Source organism: Siniperca chuatsi, linkage group LG13 (assembly GCF_020085105.1).
Source record: "Siniperca chuatsi isolate FFG_IHB_CAS linkage group LG13, ASM2008510v1, whole genome shotgun sequence".
NCBI lineage: Eukaryota > Metazoa > Chordata > Actinopteri > Centrarchiformes > Sinipercidae > Siniperca > Siniperca chuatsi.
The window spans coordinates 3,781,371-3,803,745 of NC_058054.1; the positions used below are offsets into that span (position 1 = coordinate 3,781,371).

The 22,375-nt window shown below is 39.9% G+C and overlaps 1 protein-coding gene across 4 annotated transcripts in view; it reads left to right on the top strand.

The window, feature by feature from the left end:
• The window catches only part of dip2ca (disco-interacting protein 2 homolog Ca), a 234,798-nt gene that overhangs the window by 75,795 nt on the left and 136,628 nt on the right, over positions 1-22,375 (top strand). The window lies entirely within an intron of this gene.

Below are 22,375 nucleotides of genomic sequence, written 5' to 3' on the forward strand. Positions count from 1 at the left end.
GAGCAATTAAAAATGTATATGTACGAATGCTTCTCTTAGCTCTTGTTATTTCTTTGGAATACAAAGTGAGAATAGTTTCCACTTGGTGCGGACAACAGTTTAAACTCAGTAGCATGTTGAGATAAAAGTAATATTTACGAATGAAGCGACACCTGGTGTGTGTGTTTATCTGTTTGCCATGTAATTAGGCGGCGCGCTCCTTCACAGTAATAATGGCTGTTATTTAGACTGCAGGAAGCTGGATAGGAAACTCACATACAGATGGACACGCAGCCTTGCACACTTTCGACTGCCCTTTCCTCCCTTAACACATTCACAAACTGAGAGTCACAGATAAGAACTCTTAAAGGTCTTGTGTGAGGGTTTGTTTGTTTGTGTGTGTGTGTGTGTGTGTGTGTGTGTGTAGTCTGACTTATTTCAGCTGACACCTGATTTGAGAAGTGTGTACTTCCTCAGTTGCAGTTCTGGCTTTTGAGTTCATGGTCAGTGTCACATTGGTTTACTTACATCGATTTAAGTACCGTTATTGAAGGAGAGGTCGGATTTGCATTATTTATCATTCACCGCCACTGAAAAGGGAAATAAAAGCAGGTTGGGCCATTTGATCCACTTGTGATTAACTATAATACAATTAGAAGTATGTCATCCAACTTTATATAAGCTTGCACTTGATGAATACAGAAATAAGCTTGGCATACAGTTATTTCAGTAAGGACAGATTAAATGGAAACACAGGAAGAAAGGGCAATAAATGCTACTAAATATGTAAATGAATGCAACATAATAGCTGGCAGCAAATGATAAGAAAATGAAGAAATAACAAATTGAAAAGGGAAAATTACATTAAAAAACAAGGAAATTTTTAATAATAAATGGGAAAAACGTTGATTTGTCAGATATAGTGGCATAAAAGTTGTCAGTGAGAGGAGCTTTGACATCATGGGAAAGCAGAAATTTGTGAATGGAGATTGTAGCAGTAAAATTCACCAATAGGAGAAAACTGGCGGAAACCTAAAATAAAGGATCTCCCTTATTGAATTTTACAAAGCTTTAGTTGTGAAAGAGGACGTAGGTGATAAATAAATGTGCGTATGAGTTGCTAACCAGCGTGCTAGTAGGTAATATCTAAGTGTATGCCACTCAGCAGCAACAGTGGCATCATAGCTGACTATGTCCCTGACATTAGATGTGACCAAGCCTTATGAGATACATTAATTTGACAAGATAAGAATATTTTGAGGTCTAAATGATTTGAAAAAAGTATGTATCACTATCACAAAGGCATATACATGAATATCTGCATGTTTTATTTTTATTTTGTATGTATGTGTGTTTGAAGAAAATAACAAGTGCTCGAGTGCTCCTACAGTTTGTTGTTTGTGAGCTCTGCAGCTTATCCTGTGTGCGGTCTGGATGGGCGTGGACAGTATCTGTCAGATATTGAGGCCAGACGGAGAAGTAGAGAAAAGGGCATACTCTGGAGATCAAATAAGGGATGAAAGAGACAGCAGCATAAAGGTAGAGACACAGAAGACAGAGGAGGAAACACACAGTAGGTCAGGCTGTCACAGAGCGAGAGAGGCAGGTAGACAGAGAACCAGAGAGAAAGAGAGAGAGTGGTGAGAGGTCCCTGGTGCGTTGATGAACCCGTTTCCCCAGCAGGAGGAGGGGAAGGGTTTGTCGACAGGATTTGTTCCAACGTAGGTTAGTGCTGTTTTAGACGGCATGAAAGATTCATGGAGGTGAAAAGGCTGGCTGGTCGTCTGGGTAGGACACTCTGAGGGAGACGTTTGTGGTGCAGGAAAGAGCTGGGAGGAGCTGAAGCGGTCCACATCTACAGACTGACAGATATACAGCACGTTCAGGAAGGTATGATAAAAGAGGCTTGAAAAGCCGCGAAGAAGGCATGATCAGTGTCTGGTTAGTTTTACAAGTTCAATGTATCCTGTTACATCTTGCTGCAGCAGTGATTTAGTTTCCCCATGGAGGTTGTTAAACCTTAATTTGCACTAATGATGTGTGGTCTCTTCCGGTAATGTCACATGATTGAAATTACCAGTGGTGGCAGAAGTATTCAAGTCTTTTAAAGGTACCCTAGTCTTGACCACTAGTGGCGCTACAGAGCAATATTTTTACGAGCGGTTTTGTTTGCATCTCGCGCTCGGCAAGCACACATGAGGACTCGCATGTACGCACACATGCACATGGTTGACACATTCCTGTGTAGCAGCATGTCAGACTTTATGCTATTCCACTGACTGAATTTCAGTGAAAGCATCCAGTATTTCTCTAGTAAAAAGCAAGCATTGGAGAAAAGTCAGACAAAACTGACAGAATCTCTTATCACTTTAATTATCTCTTGACCCCCCTTCTTCTTTGGGGATTTGGACCCCTGAGAAACAAACAGATGTAATTCTTACATTTTCTTATACAGTAGGGGTTTGGACACGGTAAAATCTGGTTAAAATCACTCCGTTTTTCAGTGATTTACATGTGGATCTGCTGCATCTTGGTTCTGTCAGCAGTCTTAATAAACAGCCATGACTTGCCAGAGATGGCAACAATTTTTTTTTACTCCTTTGGGCTTCAGTTGCAACTATGCATCAATCTCTTGCCGGTCCTTGCATCAATAATTAAATCATTGCAGAAAAAGGTTTGCGAGTGAGTAGATACTGTTTGCTCATCCCTTTCGAATTAAGACAGAGTGGGCACAGCTGTTCCTCGAGGTGGATGACAGAGGAGGATTTGCGCCAGTGTTTTACAGTAGTGAGCAGAGTGCTGCATTATCAGCATACCAGAAGTTCCTTTGTCAGTCTGTCATCACATTGCCGTCAGAGGACCACCTGCTGAGCGGGGAACCATGCTTAGGGAATACGACTGACTCCTCCATCTACGGTTTTATCCAGCCATCTTTCACTGGAGCAGTTCATGTTGTTGCTGTTATGATCAACATTAGTTCAACATGACAGTGAGCGCAGAGAGACGGGACTGTTAAAAGCAGGGTTACCTGTCTGTCTAAACTCTCTAGACTGCTGGTTTATTTGTATCCTGTTACTTTTTACATCCCAGGATGGCATTATATTCTTTTTGACAACGTGGATCAAATTTTGGCTCTTTTCCTTTAAATTCTCTTAATACTGATTAGGTCCTGTTTTACTTTGTCTTTCTCTGTGTCACGATCTCATATTACTTTATGTTTTTACCTGCCTTTCCCTTTCCAAATTCATGTACACGATATGACCAAAAGTATGTAGACACCCCTGTCCACACACTTTTCTTTACTTTTGGTCTGGGGCTGTTTTTCCTGGTTTGGGCTAGTTCTGGGTCCCCCAGTTCCAGTTAAGGGAAGTCTTAATGCTGCAGCATACAATAATATTTTAGACAAGAGTGTGCTTCTAACTTGGTGGCAACAGTTTGGGGAAGGTCCTTTGTGTTTCAACATGGCAAGGCCCCTGTGCACAAAGCCAGGTCCATAAAGAGATGGTTTTCCCAGTTTGCTGTTAAAGAACTTGACTGTCCTACACAGAGCCCTGACCTCAGCCCCATCCTGAAGGTGAACCGATTTAACCTGCTGAAAGTTTTATAAGGTGTCTGATAAGTGTAATCTTCAGCTGCAGCTCGCCATTAGTGGTGTCACACAACAGAATTGTCCACAGACCTTTTAGATTTTTAATCAAAGAACCAGATATTGTCTAACCCCAATGTTCATCTTCTGTAATGATGATTCAACCAGGAAAGTTTTATGTCCATCCAAATGCTTAAAGTGCTCTGACTGTCAGTCACCCGACACTGTCAAAGCAGAAAATGAACACTTATCATTATTATTATTGTTATTCCATACTGTATTGGTAACTACATCAAGTTAATGCTTTCCTGTATAATAATTTCTACAATCTTCATAAACAAACAAACAAAACAAAAAACACCTAAACATGAAGCCTAAACAACTGAAAAAAAACCCCACCTACACCCGACGTGGTAATGAGAGGAATGAATGAATAAGTATAAGAAAAATCCGATCATATCAGATACCAAACAGTCATTCATGCTAACAAGGCTATCATTCCTGCATAGGGGGGTTCAACCTTCAAGTGGTTTCTCTGTACAGCTGCCAGCAGGCGACCTTGCCGGGGCCGTCGTAAATTGATTTTCTGCTCCGCTTCATTCCCTTCTGGTGGTGGACGGCTTTAGATGGACAGATTTAGCTGCTAACGACAGCTAGCAAGGCTAATCTCCCCCGTCAGCCGCGACCCGTCATCATAATGCAGCAGGTATACCTCTCTGCTGCTTTTTGCTGTATCACGCTGCTGCAGCTGAAGGAGAAATAAGGTTGAGATATATATTTTTTTACAGTAAACCAACTTAAACTCTGCTTATTGACCTTTTTTATTTGCAGGATAGTTAACCCACCCGGTTAGGCTGAAATAGACCTGATATACAGTATTATGGATAAAACTCTAATGGGCCAATAGAGATTTATGGTTCTCAGTAATGACTTTATGGTGACTAAACGTGTTTTACAGTTTTGTCCAATGTCAGTTGTGTAATTAGTATATCAATCATTCTCCAGTGCACTTCTAAAATGAATTATCAGAGTAATTTCACTGTTTTTCTTTAAGTCATACAAGGGCAGGGAAAATAAAACCTGATTTAACGGTCCTCTGAAAATATAATTGCTTTTTGTTTACATTGGTGGTTTGTTTCCTTCTTCTTTATCATCGAGTGGCAGTTGGAGTTACCTTCCTTATTGCTTATCATCACATCAATAAAAATAACATTTCACAATGAATTACAAACTGGATAATAGATCATGATGTTATCAGAAAATTTTGAAAACCACCCGTGTCATGTTCTTAACAACACAGTTAAGTCCAATAATATTCTTGTGCACTTACAGTTTTTGCCAGATGTTAATAAATGTGACTGTAGTGCCTTTCCTTTTTCATTAATTTAGCAAATTATATTTAAATATTTAAAGTGATGTGAGCTGCAGTGAAAAGTTAATTCAGGACAAAACCAGTGTATAAATTATATAAATTACTAACTTCAGACTCAGACAGAGCTCCCTCCTTTTTTCCGAATGTGAGTGATTTTACAAGACTCATTACGACTTTTGGTGCGACGGAGCTGCCGAGGTGTCGTACTCGCCGAATGAACTCCTAATCGTGTAATGGTTAAATGAGAGAGTGTAATTAGAGTTGATGAGGAGGAGCAGAGGTGTAACTAGGTTGTTAAGCTATAAGGGCAGATGAGGAAACCGGGTAGAGCCTGAGAGTGTTGGTTTTATTCCTGCTGAGTTTCAGACACCAGAGACTCACCGTCTGACTTCTCATCAAAACCCTGTTCAAACACTTTCCCTTTCGTTTTCTGCATTTCTGCCTCAAAACACCCACTGATCATTTAAAATCCTCTCTGATTCAGTTTGGCCCCCCCTCCCGTTGCCCCTGCTAATGTTTGAAGCGTTCATGCTCTTTGCACGGGTCGCAGTCTGATTTGACAAAGTGCTGTAGACATGACCGGATGGTCAGATAGTGGAGGAGTAAATATTGTACACTGGTGTCAGGTCAGGTCATTTGTGCTGGATAATATCAATATGCTTCTTGGTTTGTAAATGGTGTCTGTCTCTCTGAGTCAGCGCAAAACATACAGTGAAAAATAGATTATAAATACTATTACATACAGACCTGTAACACTGTACATACATACAGTAGAATAAAGATAACTTTATGTACTTTAAAAATGGGTAATTGTAGCAAAGTGATCAGTCCGAACAGTGAGAATATAGAGTACAGTCTGTTTGGAGATTTCAGTGACCTCATTTCAGTTGAAGTGAAAATGTCCAGAAAAGAGTCCAGATGTTTGTGTTTTCCTTGGGTTGGTGGACAAGCTGAGAACAGGGATGCTTTCCCTTCTCCAAATTGACATATTGCTGAAAAAGACCAGGACAGACTTGGACGTAAAAGGACCATAACATCATGTTAGCAAAAATCTGTCAAAATACAGCCAAATTTATTTTTGAAAAAAAAAAAAGTGTTGGTGTCATTTGCAATTTGAACCATCTTCATAGTGTATTTTATACATATTGCCCATGGAAAAGAATTGTTTCTGATTGGCTGGCAGGTGTCCGTTAAAATCGGTGCAAGGTATATTAAATTGCAGGTAACCCTAGTAAAATACTTTTGCTGGGGCGTCCTGGTGGCCTTTGGAGGTAAGACTGTGGTCATGTAATCGCAACGTCCCCAGTTTGAGTCCTGTCAGTGACAGCTGATGCGTGATACTCCCCGCTCTTTATTTCCTGTCATCTCCCTTCTGATAAAGGCAAAACTTAAAACAACTCCAATACCTCTGCCTTATGCTGGGTTACCTGATGATAATGGATTATAACAACAGCCTACTTTGTTTTCCTTTGGCATGAGGCCACGGTATGAGCGCAATAATACACACAGAATTTCCTGATATAGAAAGTAGCAGTCTCAGCAGAGGAAATACCACCTTGCTTTGCATTGTGCTGTTTATTTTACCTCTGCCTTGTCTGTTATGATCTTATCAGGCCACTTTTCACTTACATATGTTCATCCAGTCTTCTTTGCATGTGTGTGATTGCAGCTGTAGAGAAGTTCTGTGCTTTCCCTGCAGCGTCTGAGGTATTTATAACAGAGTAAGGTCAATGAAGTAAAGTGGACTCCTCTTTACCTTTCATAGTCATAACTCTTCAACTGTTAGTGTGTGAGGTATCATCTTTGCAGGTGTCTTCCAAGTGTTTAAGGACTGTAAGGATTCCCATGTTTAAGGACTGTAGGGATTTGGTGGAGTGTAAAGGATAGATGTAATGTAATACAGGTATTATAGCAGAACAATGCAGACAGTTTCATTCTCTTTTCTCCTGGAGTACCTATACCACAGATCGCCCCTCGAGTCCTGCGACAAACACTGACTGGAGCTGCTGACAGAGCTGAACACCGTTTTGCCTTCGTTGATGATTCTCCCATCGCCCCGGAAGGGTCAAACCCCTCGGGGTCCAGTTTCAGATATGCTGAGAGGGCAGGGAATGCCACCGCCTCTGTCATAATACCAAACAGGCTGCTTTTAAAGAACTGATAATACTCTTTGCTGTGCCTCTAGGACATTAAATTGGACACTAAATAAGTTAGATTTGAAATGGTTTCATGGGAGCAGAAAGACAGTGGCGCACACTTCAAATTCAGTGCAATCCAATCCAAAAAAGTCACAACATAGACGCTTAGTAAATCAAACTACAAATCAAAATAACAATGAACAAATGACAATGACAAATTGTATTTAATTAAAACAGAACAAATAGCTCGACAAAGCTCCTTCCTCGCTGCAAAATACCATTTTCACCTGACAGATCATACACACTTTAATAGCAGAGGCAAAAATGTGAAAAACACTTGAAAAGACCGACAAAGACTTCAGATGATGGCTCATCCTTTTAGGAAGAGACTAACTTGTCTACCACAGCTTAAACAGTGTGTTTACATGCACTTAGGTAATCCGGTTACAGTTTTCTGCAGTAATCTGATTTCTTTAAAAGCATGCAGGCTGGAAATTTGGTTTGTTTAAGTGGGGTAAGAGATTACAAGAAATCTAATTAACACAGCTAGATTTTGTGACTGTAAATTGGTTTTCAAATGTGTAACATCAGGATGACAAAGACTTAAACACAGACAAAATATCACTGTGGCAGCAGCGCAGAGGAATGAACGGAAAATTCATGACTTAGTGGTACAGTATGTCTTTGTATCCAAAGTAATTGAATCCAAAGTCCAACTTAAACTGTTTCTGCAACTAAAGAGTTGACTATATTTGTGAAATTCTTTCAATTCTTTCTTTTAATTCTTTCCTTATAGAGGCTGTCATTCGCTGCCAGTCCAAATGCTCCAAGTTAATTTTCCCCGCCTCTTCTCTGTGTGGCTATGGATCTTTGGGCTGCAGATGAAGTGGTGAGATAGCGGGGTGAAGCTGTTGTTTTTTTCTGTTAGCGGAGCAGAGTGATGGATTGTTGTTCAGGCCGAGCTCGCCTGGGATCTCCCCCTCTCAGCTCTTTTAGCCTCCTGGCCCCCGCTAAATGGGAGAAGGGCTTCAGTGTACATGTGGTTGTGCTGGGTTAAGCATGTATGAGCACTCATCCATTTGTTTGTGTACAATACTGTATGTGTCTTGTGTGCATTTGCATGGTTAACAGATTTGAAATGCGTTTTGTAGTAGTCATAGTTGTGAAGGAGTGTTCAGACTCAACTTTAGCAGCGTTTATTCTCCACAAAGTCCTAATGTGCCAACTGTAAAGACATTAGTTGTAGTTGTTAGCTAGCTAACAATGTGCATCAGGTGTGTGAGGAGTGTGTGTAGTTGTTTTTCCTCTTGAGTCTGTACATTTATGAAGTTGAGTGCAAATTTGAATTCTCAATATGAATCATTTTCAAATGACGCTGACATGTCTGCGTCTCTGTTCATGCTACCTGAGTGGATCTGTTTGCATTTGTTCCCATCACACCCACGTCATTGTTTGTGGTTGTGCTCTAAAACACAGTATTGGTAGCCGAACCTGTAATAGTAGTAGAAGCTACTGCAGAGCTGTGCAATGTGGCTGAAATTAATTTCCCAATCTAGCAAATATATGCAAAATCACGTATTAGATATTGAAATTAATGTTCAAAGCAAGTGTGTTCCACTGTTCTGCATTACTTCAAGTCATTTTGTTAGATTTGAATGAACTGTTTGTCTGTAATAACCCTGTGTGTGTGTGTGTGTGTGTGTGTGTGTGTGTGTGTGTGTGTGTGTGTTTGCATTAGTAACCTGCCTGTAACAGCCCTCTCTCACCCCACACTGTTTAATGGAGTTTAAGCTCTTCTTTATGGACTGGAGACTTCCTGTTCGCAGACTCTTATACTGTAGCTGCCGCTACTTTCTTCACACTGTGTGCTGCACTACATTTGTTGTTGAAATTTTTGTTGGAGTTAAGTAAAAAAAAAAAAAAAAAGTTCAACTGAAACACAGACATCTGTCTGCTTTTCCATTCAAGTCACCTTAAATGTAAAGAGTTTTCAAGGTTTTCATTCATCTGTCAACCCACGTTTGTACAAAATTACTGAAATGTCGTTGAAAGAAAAGTCATGAATGAGCTGAGTTTACAGCAGCTGTGTTGAGGTGAATAATTCAGCTTCCTAAAGGTAAAAAAAAAAAAAAGACTTTGTCTCTGTTTGAATGTCTTTTAAAAAAAGGGATTAGTATCGGTCAGACTGTAGATGTTTGTTGATGTTCTTGAGTGTCAGTTAATGTCACATTAAATCTATAATTAAAACGAAATGTAGCTAATGTTCTAAAAAAGGGGTTTTGACATTTCTGATGATGTTGAGAGGCAAGGGAAATATCTAAATGTACTATAAACTGGTCAAATACAACAATCAGTGTAAACTAAACATAAATGAAACTCATTTGAACTCAGTAGGCGACTCAGTGGGTTTAAGTTGTGTTGGATAAGCACCCAACAAATACACATTTGTCTACGTGTGCTTTGTTTCATTCATTTCATTTTTATATTTAATTGTACAGCAGAACATTCAAACATCTAAAATTTCAAACCCTGAACAAAATCTCTAACTTTCAATTTAGGACCAAAGACATTAATCAGACAGCAGACAAACTGTGACAAATGTGAAACCAGAAATCAAAAGTCTGATAATAGTGCAGAACCATTGTGATAAATCCACCAACAATAATAACCTGCGCTGTCACAAGCAGGTTAGTAGCCTCTTAAAGTGTGTGTGTGTGTGTGTGTGTGTGTCTGTGTGTGTGTGTGTGTGTGTGTAAAAATGCTGAGCGAAATCTAAAAAAGGCAGTGGTTGATCTTAATTTGATCCTTGGCGGCTTGTTGTTACTGTCTGAACCGCAGGATGTCAAAATAAAGTTTTTATGGCGCTTCGGATTAAAATGAGAGGCTGCTCTGTTGCTCAGCAATGTCAAGTGGTTTCAAATTGTCTGTCTCCCTGTGGGATTATGGGAATTGTAGGCTATTGTTAAAGTTGTTCGACTAGCATTTACCTTCCCAGTTAAGTGACAGGGGAGGAGGACTGAGGTCAGTGTGTGTGTGTGTCTTGGTTTCCCTTTCTCTATGTTTGGGCTGTACAGTATGTGTGTTTCTCTGTGTTAACATATCATCACTTTAATGCAGAAGTGTGTGTGTGTGTGTGTTTGTCTTAGCATGAGAATGTGTGTGTTTAAACCTGCCTGAGTGTGTGTGTGTGTGTGGCTTGTATCTCAGCAGGATGTCTGTGTCCTGACTGGGTCGGCTTCTCAGTTCCCCTCTGCCTTTTTCCAACATCCTGTTTTCACAAATATACATAAACACACACCTGGGTCCTCATTCCTCTGCAGCTGGAAACACGAGACATGCAGACTATTGAGGACACATGAGGCCTCACATAACGACAGATTTGTCTAGTCTTGACAGTCAGGAAGAAGCACATACTAAATGACAAGTTCTGTTGCTAGACAACCCCCCAAATTTAGCACCACTACACCTCTGGGTTAGACACACAAACTGCTTGGTTAAGTTAGAGAGAAATTGTGCTCATGGTTAAAAGAAGCCAACTTTGACTGTTTGTAGGAAGCAGGTTGTGATCAGCACCTAGTGGTCACACAAATCACACGTTACTGAACACACACACACCCAATCAAAGGGATAAGGAGGGCAGGTTCATTGTCAGTGATATAATAAGGACATTGTGCTGAATGTAAGTGGAGCAGAAATAGACTGAACTTTAACCCAGTTTTTCATTACAGCTCACAGTTCACTGCTCAACGCTGAGATGACTTCAAATTAACAGAGGCGAACTTAAATACTGTTAGCGCATCGTTTTCTATTACTCTGAGACATCAGAGTTTAATACTGAGGAATTCTCTGTGGAATAGATTAGTAATTCAAATGTTAATGTAATCTGAGAGTTTTCTGCCTAAAGATTCTTTAAAAGCACACATGGCTGCACTTGTTTTTTTGCAAAACATCTTTTTCTTGATATAGATTATGTTAAGTACAGTTTATGCTACTTAAGGTGGAGACTCGCTTTATCGTTATTGTTATGATTTGGCATCACAGGCTGGTAACACGAAGACTCAGTTCCAGTCCAGATCAGTTGGTTTTTATATTCAGGAGATTAAAAAAACGCACAGTGTGAGGTGTTTGAGGTTTCTGATTGTTTGCCTTCTAATCGAGATGTTGCTCATCACAGCTGGTATCAGGACCGTTTATGTTAACAGACAAACAAACAGAAGAAAAGTGGCGTGAAGCCTTGAGTATTATTTTATAATCCCCTTCATCCAGGTTTCAGTGCAGAGATGAACTTCATCTCCCTCACCTCCAGCTCTCTGCAGAGTTTACAGTCTCGTTGTTCACACCTCTCCATCCACCACCTCACCCAAATATGGCTGTTATTCTGTACCTTTACCTTTTTTGCAAATTGCAGCGTAAACGATTAAGACAAACCTATTGATGGATGTCCATTCCTGTTTTGGTACGAGACTGTCCTCACAAGAAAAATTACAACGTGAGTGGTTTGTTCAAACGACCCATGTTTGTGTTTTGTGTAAAAGGACTAGTGGCTGTGTTCATTACTCTACTGTCATTTATCAATTAAAAATCCAATGTCAGTACATTTGCTGGTTCCCGCTTCTCAGATGTGAGGATTTGTTGCCTTTCTTTGTTCCACATCACAGTAAAGTCAACACTTTTTCTTTCTCTTTGTCATTTTTTTGCTTTCTTATGTTTTGGTAGCTGCGGATGGCCGCCCACCATTGAGTCTGGTTCTGTCCAAGGTTTCTGCCTCTTAAAGGAAGTTTTTTCTTGCCACTGTCGCCAAGTGCTTGCTCATGGTGGGATTTGTTGGGTCTATATAGTTAATATTATAAAGAGTACGGTCTAGACCTGCTCTATAGGAAAAGCACAATGAGAACTTCTGTTATGAGTTGGCGCTATATAAATAAAATTTAATTGAATTTTGGTGGGCATTAGTCATTCTTTTTTGGAATTTATATTGTTATAGAATAGATTTTTAGACAATCAATGAATTAATCCACAATAAAACTAATCATTAATTGCAGCCTTGTATTGGTTGTAATAGAGGTTATGGTGGTACTAAGAATATAAAACTCTTTATCGAATGAATTGGGTGTTTAAAGACAGATTTTGTACAAATTGAAAAAGCTTTCTGATTTTGGATTTTATAAATAAACTTGACTATTTGTAGTAGTGCCAGTGATCATTGTGGTACTACTACTACAAGTCCTTATAACTCATACTACAAGTATTAGTATTAGTAATTCTTATGACAGAAGTGGTTGTAGTAGTGGTAGCACTGGCAGTGGTATTATTTGTAGTGGTAGAAGTTGTCAATAACATCGCAGTATTCATGGTGTTGTTGATTTGTAGTATCAGGTGTTTATGAATCTACATGAGTACAGTCTGAGCATATTGCACCTCTCTCAGCAGGTCGCTGTGTCAACTGGTTTTCCAGGTAAATCTGGGCGGTTTGGGGCATGTCCCGTCACACCTGCCTCTGCCTGCAGGCTAAATAAATAAATCCCAGTGTCCCGTTACAACAGGATTCAACTGACAACTGTCGTAAAATGGAAAAACTACAAGTCATGCTCTTGAAATTTCAGTCGGTTCAGTCTGCCCTCAGATCCAACCTAAACAACAAAACGTGTTTATGTCATTGACTTCCAGAAACGACCAGTAAGAGTGTTTTCTGGTCTGGTTTCCCTTTCAGCAGGATTACGCTGTCCAAAACTGTGGCAATGACTGTTACACCTCAATGGTTAAGATTAAAGGGATAGTTTGAGATTATGAAAAGGAGACTTATTCACAGCTTCATCTTCATCTTTACTGTACAGACACGAGAGTGTATCGATCTTCATATCTAACTCTCAGAAAGAAAGTCAAGTATATTTCTCAAAACTATTTCTTTAAGTTTAAGCAACTAAAACGACTTGGTTAAGGAAAGATCATGGTTAAAAGAAACCAATGTTGTCATTTGTCGGAGATGGGATGTGAACGTCAGACACGTCATGTATCTTCTGCTTTTGCTTCTGAGACACAACCGTCGTCATTCACACAGGCGTCTTTGGACAGGAACAGAAGAAGATTTTGAATGACCAATTCTGTCAACCGTTAACATCAATAACACACAGAAACTGATAGGGACTCACTGAATAGTTTCATTTGGTTCAGTTTTGACTGAAACGCCAGATAGAAGATCATATTTCCAGGCTCACAAACCTCTAAATCAATCTCCTGTGACTTCAGCTCAGGTTTTCATCACCTCACCTGAATAACAAAAAGCAGACACGGGAGCAAAAAGTGGGGCACTATGCAGCACCATGGCTGCAGCGGACCGTTTCAGAGTGTGTCGAGTGTATATAAAGTCTCAACCTGATGGAGGAGAGTTAAAACACCACCTGTTGAGACGGCAGTGACGATGGCGACGACTGCTTCTCATTCTGCAGCCGAGTGCATTTGCAGTAGAAAGCTTTTTCCTCCCAGATGGAAACAGTTTGCAGCCGCGGCTCATCAGTATGCGTCTGGGTTTGGTAGACGAGGCTGGAACATGTTGCTGTGGTGAACGCATCACAAATCATGACTGCTGCTCTGTCTCTCTCTCTCTCTCTCTCTCCCCCTCTTCTTTCTCTTCCTCTTGCCTCGATCGATCGGTCCGATTTTTGTCTGAGCATGAAATGGACCAGCTGCTGTGAGGCAAGTTGTTAAGGTGGGGAGTCACGGCGTGTGAGTCTTGGTGTGTGTACTTGTGAGTGTGTGTGTGTGTCGCAATCTTTTGCTGCATCATTCGCCACCTCCCTCTCAGTTGAATTCAATTCATTAGTGTTTATTGGCATGAATGTTACATGAGCCGAACTGCCAAAAGATCCTGAATATAGCAGCAGTTTATCATGAAAAAAATGACTGTAAATATCTGCCAAATGTGTTGCACAGCCTCTCTCTCTCTCTCTCTTTACTTCCTTTTATTCCTTTAGACTTCTCTCCATCTCTCGGTGCAGCAGTGGCTCATGGGAGCAGCCCTGAGCGACCCTGTGGGATAAATCCATTTTAGAAACCCGAAATCTTGACAGATACCTTTTTTTTTTTCTGTTTGAGAGCAAGAGAGAGAGGGAGAGAGGAAGGGTAAGAAGAAGACAGAGTGCGTGCGTGTATGCAAACACACACACCCACACACCCACACACACACACACCCACACACACACACACACACACACACACACACTGGAGCATGGAGGGAAGCAGGCAGGAGCCTCCCAGGCATTTTACTCATGTAGAGAATGTAATGAAATCTGAGCCGCTCCTCCTCCCCGCTCCTCTTCCTCCTCTTCCCCATGCACCACATATATGGCATTAATAGGACAGCAGAAAATACAAGACAGAGGACGAAAGCTGTGATTGTTAATTGGAGATGAGATGATGATGATGATGATGATGATCCCAGGCACTCTTTGTGAACAGAAATGGTTAAAAGTGAGGCTTTATGTTGTGTTGGATGTCGATTAAACTGACAAAAACTCCTTCAAGCTGAAATATTTCAAATATCAATATTTGTGTTGATTTGGTTGCATTTTAATTGGCAACTGGCCTTCATAGGTCAGGAATTTGATGTAGCTGCATTCGGGACAAACTGAAATGTGTGTTTTGCCTTTCGTGTCAGTTAGGATTGAGACTTTGTGTAAATCATTGGATCTTTTAACTGAATTTCTTATGTTTACAATTCAGTTTGTAAAATTACAATCTTGCTAACACTTCTGGAAGTTATTTTCCTTTTAAAAGGATTATTAATGCATGTTGCCTCTTACAGTTAGGCAGGATAACTGCTTAATTAAAAGAGCACTCCACTGATTTAGCATTACACTCCTATAACACTGTCAGACTCACGATGGACAGTTTAAAAGAAAAAGGATCAAAATCGATGCAGCAGAACTAGAGATCTCATCTTTTATTCCATGCATTTTGCATGACGCCTTCATTACCCACAATGCAACTTTTGGTGTGTTATGCTAGTAGTGGCTAATGTAGTGTGGAGCCAAAAGGCTTTATGCAACGTATTTTACATATGCAGTAGTCCTCCCCAAGACCTGTAAGCACACTTTGATGTGTAAAATCGGCAGAGTTCCTCTTTAAGCTTCGTTGGTATAGAAATGTACAAGGAAACCTTCCTCTCAGTGAGTTAAACTGATACACTGGGCTGATATTGGCCTTTATATAAAGTATAGCCTACAGTAAATCTCCCAGCCTCCCTCTCTCCTTTCAGGCTTTAATTTCTACCTCAGACTCTTGGCCTTGCGGGTCTCCTTCAGGCTTTACACCTTCCTTCCTCCATCAAACCAGCACTTGTGTCCTGCCTGTGAGGAAGCCAGTCCTTATAACTCATGTTAACAGCGCTTTTCTCTTCCTCCCGTTGATTTCTGCCAAATATCGAGTAGGATTCCTCTTTCTCTCTCAGTTCCTTTGATATAAACAGAAGCCCGGGTTGGGAATTGGTTGACTGACATGCAAGGAGGTTTTGTGAGTTTGTTTCCTTTTAACGGAAAACTGTTAAATAGGGTTTTTTAATCATCTCCCGAGTGCAAATACTTACATACAGAACAACACATTGATAGGCTAGTCTGGCGTTTACTCTACCGAAGACACAACTTGATTAAGTGTTTTTCTCTTGGGCGGTTTTAACCTTTTGGGGAATAGAGGGTGTTTTTCTGGATATAAATAAAGAATATTTTTATATTTTCCGTCTTCCAGAGCCTCGTTTGTTCCAATCTATCCCACAAGTTACTCCCATAATATAAAAGTTTAAGTAATGAAAAGGGTTCACGCCAACACATCTGTCCAGCTTTAAATCACCCTGCTTTACCTGGTCTTTCAGGTGGCCAATGAATATTTTTGTGTATTAAGGCTGGCAGGCACAGCTAATCAATACCTGGGAGTTGGAGTTCCCATAGAAAGTCAGGTGGTGTGATAAGTGATGCTGACATCTGTTGATGTAGAGTACACTTACATCAATACTTTTTGTTTCAAGACCATTAAAATAATGATGTTGCTTTGTGAAAAGGTGTGTTAAGTCTTTGGTGTGATACAATGATAGTTTGACTGGATCTTCTGTATTTGAAAAGATATTGAACAGTCAGAAGGTGATGATTTTTTCCCCCTGAAATGTTCCTAAAATCTGTTTGGATCTACGTCTACAATACTAAATTAAGATCAAGATTAAGATTATTCCTGAAGTTTTTTGATAACATGTCTGCACTTAAATATAAATCTAAATACGGTAGATTATTAATACCCATATTTTAACAAACAGTTGTCTATTATTAATATGTGAGGACTGGTTAACTGTAGTTATGAGAGCCATGATAGGAGAATTACTGCCTTTTTCTCCTGCACACAACAATAAGAATAATAAGATCTTTATGTATTAATGTGGAGAGATACTTAGGGGTTCAATGCCTTGCTCAAGGGCACCTCGGCAGTGCCCAGGAGGTAAACTGGCATCTCTCCAGCTACCAGTCCATACCCCGTACCGTCTGGCCCGGGCTGGACTTGAACCGGCCACCCTCTGGTTCTACAACTGTTCTGCATTGTCAAGAACACAAACTACCTGTTTCCTTTCAGTTTCTGTTGTGCAAATGTTAAACTTTGCCTGCTTCAACTTTTTTTCTAATAACTGCTTTTACAAATTCTATGAGTCTTCTTTGCAAAAATGCGTGTGGCTTATTGGCACAACCACGGTCTCTGAGTTTACTTGGTCTCGTACTGTCTGCTTCCAGGGTTCTTAGACACAAAAGATTCAAAGAGCTCTCCTCCCCTGTGGCATTGACAGTGAATCTGTGAGTAAGATAGGCTTTGTCCTATTATATTTTGCCATCTGAATAACATTTGCTAACCTGAATACTTTCTTAGTGCACTTTACAGTTTGAGCATCATTGTGTTAGTATAACACGTGGAATGTGAGATTGATTGATTGATTATGGAATGCACAAAGAGCAAGACGTTAAAGTTTTTATGTTGTTAGTGCAAAACCCACAAATGCTGCAAAAATTCTCCATCGTAACAAGTTATGTATTGTATTACTCAGTCACAATTTTTGTCATAAAAGATTATTTAAGATTTGTCCAGCACAGATCATTATTATTATTATTATCAGACTATTTCAAAACATTTTGTGTCAATATGTTTTATTTTTGTGATTGCACCCACCTGCCTCGTTTTGTCTTGTTTCAAGGGACAACACCCTGACAGCTTCTGTGTCTGTGTCCATCTTTATTAGCACAATATTAGTTTTGTTCAACCTTAATCACATAAACACACACATGTGAAATGAGGTGTTTGTGGAGGTGGGATTCCAGCTGCCACTTTTTGAAACTGCAGCTGGCAATGAGAGAGGAGGAGGAGGAGATGAAGAGGTGGGGAACAGGAGAGAGAAGGGGTGATGGAGGGAGGAGAGGTTTTTGTTTTTCTGTCATTCTCCACTCCCCTCCACCACCTCTTCTCAACAGTGCTCATTTCCCTTCACCACAACAAATCCCCAAATCATTTGGCTGTACTTCGATTTTTTTTCACCAGTTTTCTTAAAACCTGAGACGAATGAGGAGGTTGTGGAAATCCTGCGAGGGGGAGGAGGGGGTAGTAGTGGTGGTGTTGGTCGTTTATGGATCTTAATGGGTTCATCTAAATGCAAATGAGCACTGAGGTGGAGACAGAGTGTCTATCTGTCTGTCTACTGCTGGGAAAGCAAAATATTTAGAAAGAGGCAAATTGTGTTCCTTTAAGTTCACCTCAGTTCACTTCAGTGTGCTTTACTGGCAAGCAAGTATCAAGACTGAGGAACGGTATTCACCAGAAGGTGCTGTGAGCATCATTTTAACATCGGTAACTCGTGGTGACGTCAGTTTGGAGACTTGAAAAATTGAAATTGAAAAATTGAAATTGATTTTACTGTGAAATTACAGTAAAATGAATGGTCAGATTTGGAAGGAAATCTGGTTGCTTTATGGCAAAAAAAACATGCATGATTTTAAATCTGATTAGCTTACCTGGTTTGAATCTATCTACAGTTAAAATAAAAAGTTGGTTATTCCAGTAGTCAATTGACAGAAAGTGAATCGGCAACTGTAGGCGATGGTTAAACCATTTTTTCAAACACACATGCCAAATATTTTCTCTTTCCAGCTTGTAATTTGTTGGATTTGCTGTTTTTCTTTGTCTTATATGATGGTAAATTGAATATCTTTGGGTTGTTGGTCGGACAAAACAAGCAATTTGAAGACATGACCTCTATCTTCTATTATAAGAAAGTTTTTCCTTGTCACTGTGGCCAAGTGCTTGCTCATGGTGGGATTTGTTGGGTCTCTGTAAATAATATAGAGTACGGTCTAGACCTGCTCTATAGGAAAAGTGCAATGAGATAACTTCTGTTATGAATTGGCGCTATATAAATAATATTGAATTGAATATTATTTTCAGAAAATTTTATGGACCAAACTGTTAATTAGTTAATTGAGAAAATAATTGGCATATTAATGAAAATAACTATTTGTTGCTGCCCTGAATCTGTCCTTACATTTTCTACACAAGCTTATCCTATCATCATTGGTTGGCTGAAGCCTCCACTGGGCAAAAGAGACTTGGTCCTTTCTGGACAGGTGTATCAAGGTGAGAGCGCTGACCACTGAGCCACCTGGTTTGAACACATATTGGCTGTTACAAGCTGTATTCTTCTTCTGACATAAACCAAACACAGAGACACTCACTTATTGGAAAGAGAAAGTACAACAAGCAGCACCTTTGTAATGTTTGTCAGGGTCATTAGCATTTTATTCAGGCTGGAACTAACGATTAGTTTCATCATTGATTAATCACTTTTATTTTATTTGGTTTATTTTCTTGATTAACTGTTTGGGCTATAAAATATAAGAAAATAGTAAAAAAAATAAAAATAAAATAAAAAAGAAGCCCAATACAAGTTCCCAGAGCTCAATGTGACATATTCAAACTACTTGTTTTGGCCGATCAACAATCCTAAACTCAAAGATATTCATTTTACTATCATAGAAAACTGAGAGAAATGGCAAATACTCACATTTGAGAGGCTGGAACCTGACAATTTTTTTGACATTTTGTCTTTAAAAAAGACAAACGTGTAATCAAATATCAAATGTATCATAGACAAATTGTCTCTTGATTGACCCATAATTAATTGTCAGATTTTTCAAGTCTTACATCAGACTGGCTGTGATTGGCTAATACAGTTGCTGAGGAAACTGTCTTGTTTTCACACTTTTATATGTGTTATACATAGTATACTGTATACTAATTAAATAATCTAAATACAGAAGATGGTGAAGAGTTTCAGTAGAATATATTGCTGTGAAATTTAGTTATTGCTCTGCAGAAGTTTTCTACTTTAAAATACCTTATATTTTGAGTGTTTTGTCAAATGAGAGTCTGCGGTCACCAGCTGCTCCTTTAGCAGGTCAAACAGGGATTTAGTTTGTTGATATCCACCACTGCAGATACAACCACCCATGGTCTCAATGTGCGTGTGTGTGTGTGTGTCTGTGGGCCGGGGGATTAGCCATATTAGCCATGTTAGATACACACATGTGGCCGGCACAGATGCTGTGGAAACTCAATCTGCACAGTTGGAACGATTGGGGTCACCAGAGGTGGTTATACACCAGCTGTGTGTATATATATATATGTGTGTGTGTGTGTGTGTGTGTGTGTGTGTAACCTGCTGGCATAACTGAGGCACAGCTAAGACTTCTGGGCTCCCAATATCGTGGCCAGGATCCAGTCTCAGGAATTCAGGGTTGCAGGATGACGTCCAGCTTCAGCCGTTGTTGAAGGACACGGAGCTTTATTTTGTACCACTTCAAATGCTGTAACTCCTTAAACATTCAAACTATGTTGAACTATTTTAAGTTTTTCTCCTGATTTGTTCCAGATGAGGTACTGATTGTGTGGCATGGTAACAATACTAAATTACACATGTAAAAATAAAGAGAGTAAAGATAAACACCATCAGCCATGGCAACAAGGTGCAGTGAGATACAAGTTATCTTCTCCATCATAAAATATTAAAGATGATGATGATAAATGATTAATGATGAAAAATTAGGGGTTTGTTTTACTGATGAAAACAAATACATAGGATTTAGGTTTATCTCCCTAGTGTCAGATTTTGTATTGAAAAACTGTTAATCAATTTGGGACTTATGGCAGGTTTCACACCTGTGGTTTGACAATTAGCAGAAGAATTACTTTCCCTTTACAAGATCTTATTATTTTATCATATTCACCATCAGCTCACCCTGCTAGCCAACTTTCAAACTCACTTTGAGTAAACCAGAGCTGCTGTTTCACACCTAGTTCATGTGGTCAGGCTGTTTTAGTTGTAACGCCCTTGTATTTCACATTTCTGCTGCTTTACATCTGCTCCGAACTGTAGGAAATGAGAACATTTTTCCTTCATAGCTTCAGTATTAAGTGGGATATACAGTAGGTTGAGTTGTAGAGGGGAAATGTGTGGGAGTCGGGGGAATATTTCGCTGCTTTCTCAGTGTCATTGTGATTTCTGTTTATGGAAGATGACATTTTGAAAGAAAAAGAAAGTCTTCCACCCAGACAGCTTCTCCTTGAGCCATAAAATGATGGAGAACTCTGCCACCACCCTCACTTATTATGCTGTGGTGAGGAGTGGAAAAGAAAACTCTTTTAAACCAAAGTTCACACGTCTCTTCTCGAGAAGGCTCTCAAGTCTTAGGAAGGTCAGTGTGACGTCTCAGCAAACCCAATTATTCAACAAAAACAGATTCAAAACTGACAGGAAAAGACGTCTAACGTGTCCTTCAGTCGTGTTTTTTAATCATCTGCCCACTTTGATCTCCTCTCAGCTGCCGTTGTACCACACTCTGAGCCCGACGCGAGGCTTTCTTCTTTTCCGGTGGTCTATAATATTAATGGTTGTAGCCATGTTTGATTTGGGCTGAGGCCTGAAGTGTGAATAGCGAGGCATCAAGGTTAAGGGAGTTTCTGTGTTCCCACACTTCAGCGGTCTTCCACACGTCGCACTGTGTAGGAGTCCATTAGCGACAGTCGCATGACGACCTGAAGAGGCAGGGAGGGAGATGAGAAAGAAGGGAAAGAACAATCTTATGCTGACTAAACCTCAGGAGTGAAAGTGTTTTCTTGTACAAAGCAGTGAGAGAGAGGGAAAAAAAGCTCCTGAGAGACTGAGGGAGAAACTAAGTTGCAGTTTTAAAGGCCCTCACTCCTGTCAGATTAAAACCACATTGTTTTAGCAGCGCACGCTGGTATTTCCTCTTGGTCGGACTGCTCGGGACTGCTGGGTGGAGCTCCAGGGGAACGCGAGTGCCTTGCCAAGCAGCACTGCAGCTGACTCTCGGCAGCACATGGAAGTACCTCTGCTGCTCTCACCATGCCAGGCGAGAGAGGGCCGGGATATTTTAGAGAGAAAGTCATTACTAGTCGTTAGGTCCTGGAGGATTGAAGGGTGCGCTGGTCGACTTTCTCAGGCTCCATCTGTCAACTGGAATAAAATGCAAGTAAAGTTTTGCTAACTTCAGGCTTGTTGGAGCGCTAACAAGCAGGCAAGTCACAGTTTGTGGCACTGCTTTGGATAAAATGGCTTCAGTAGCATCACAGCTGCAAACTGTTTAATGTGAAAACCTCTCATCTCTAAACAGGTCAGGAAAGAACTGATTTACAAGTCAAAAGATGTCAAGACATCTAGTTTAAAAAGTTAGATTGAAATTTTATCAAAAAATGACTGCATTTTAGACATCAAGGTTACAACTAACTCTAGTTGACTACATTTCAGTTGCAATGGTTTGCAGTTGAACACATACTACTGAGGAATACAGTGAGTAGTATATAAGAGTTATACCCAATCAGCATTGGCTTGGGGATTTCCTAATGAAAAGGTGTCGAGACATCTGGGTTAAAACTGGACCAAATTTGAGTGAATGAGTTCAATCTTGGAGCCTTGAAAACAGTTTTGCCAAAAAAAACATCTTAGCCTGGTTTTAACCTAGGAGCACAGACCAACTATAATCTGCAAATCACCAGATCAGTTCTCACTGCAACACAGTACAAAAGCCCAGCAAAAAATACTTTTGTTAAGCACAAAATGGTCATTTTTTGTATATTTTATCCATTTTTCATAGATTATTTTGGGATGTTTGTCTTTTGTTTGTTGTAAAGTTTTATTGGAGAGGAAAAAGAAAAACATAGAGGAATGAAGTTCCACAAAAACTGTAGATCAAGTTTAAACCAAGCGGC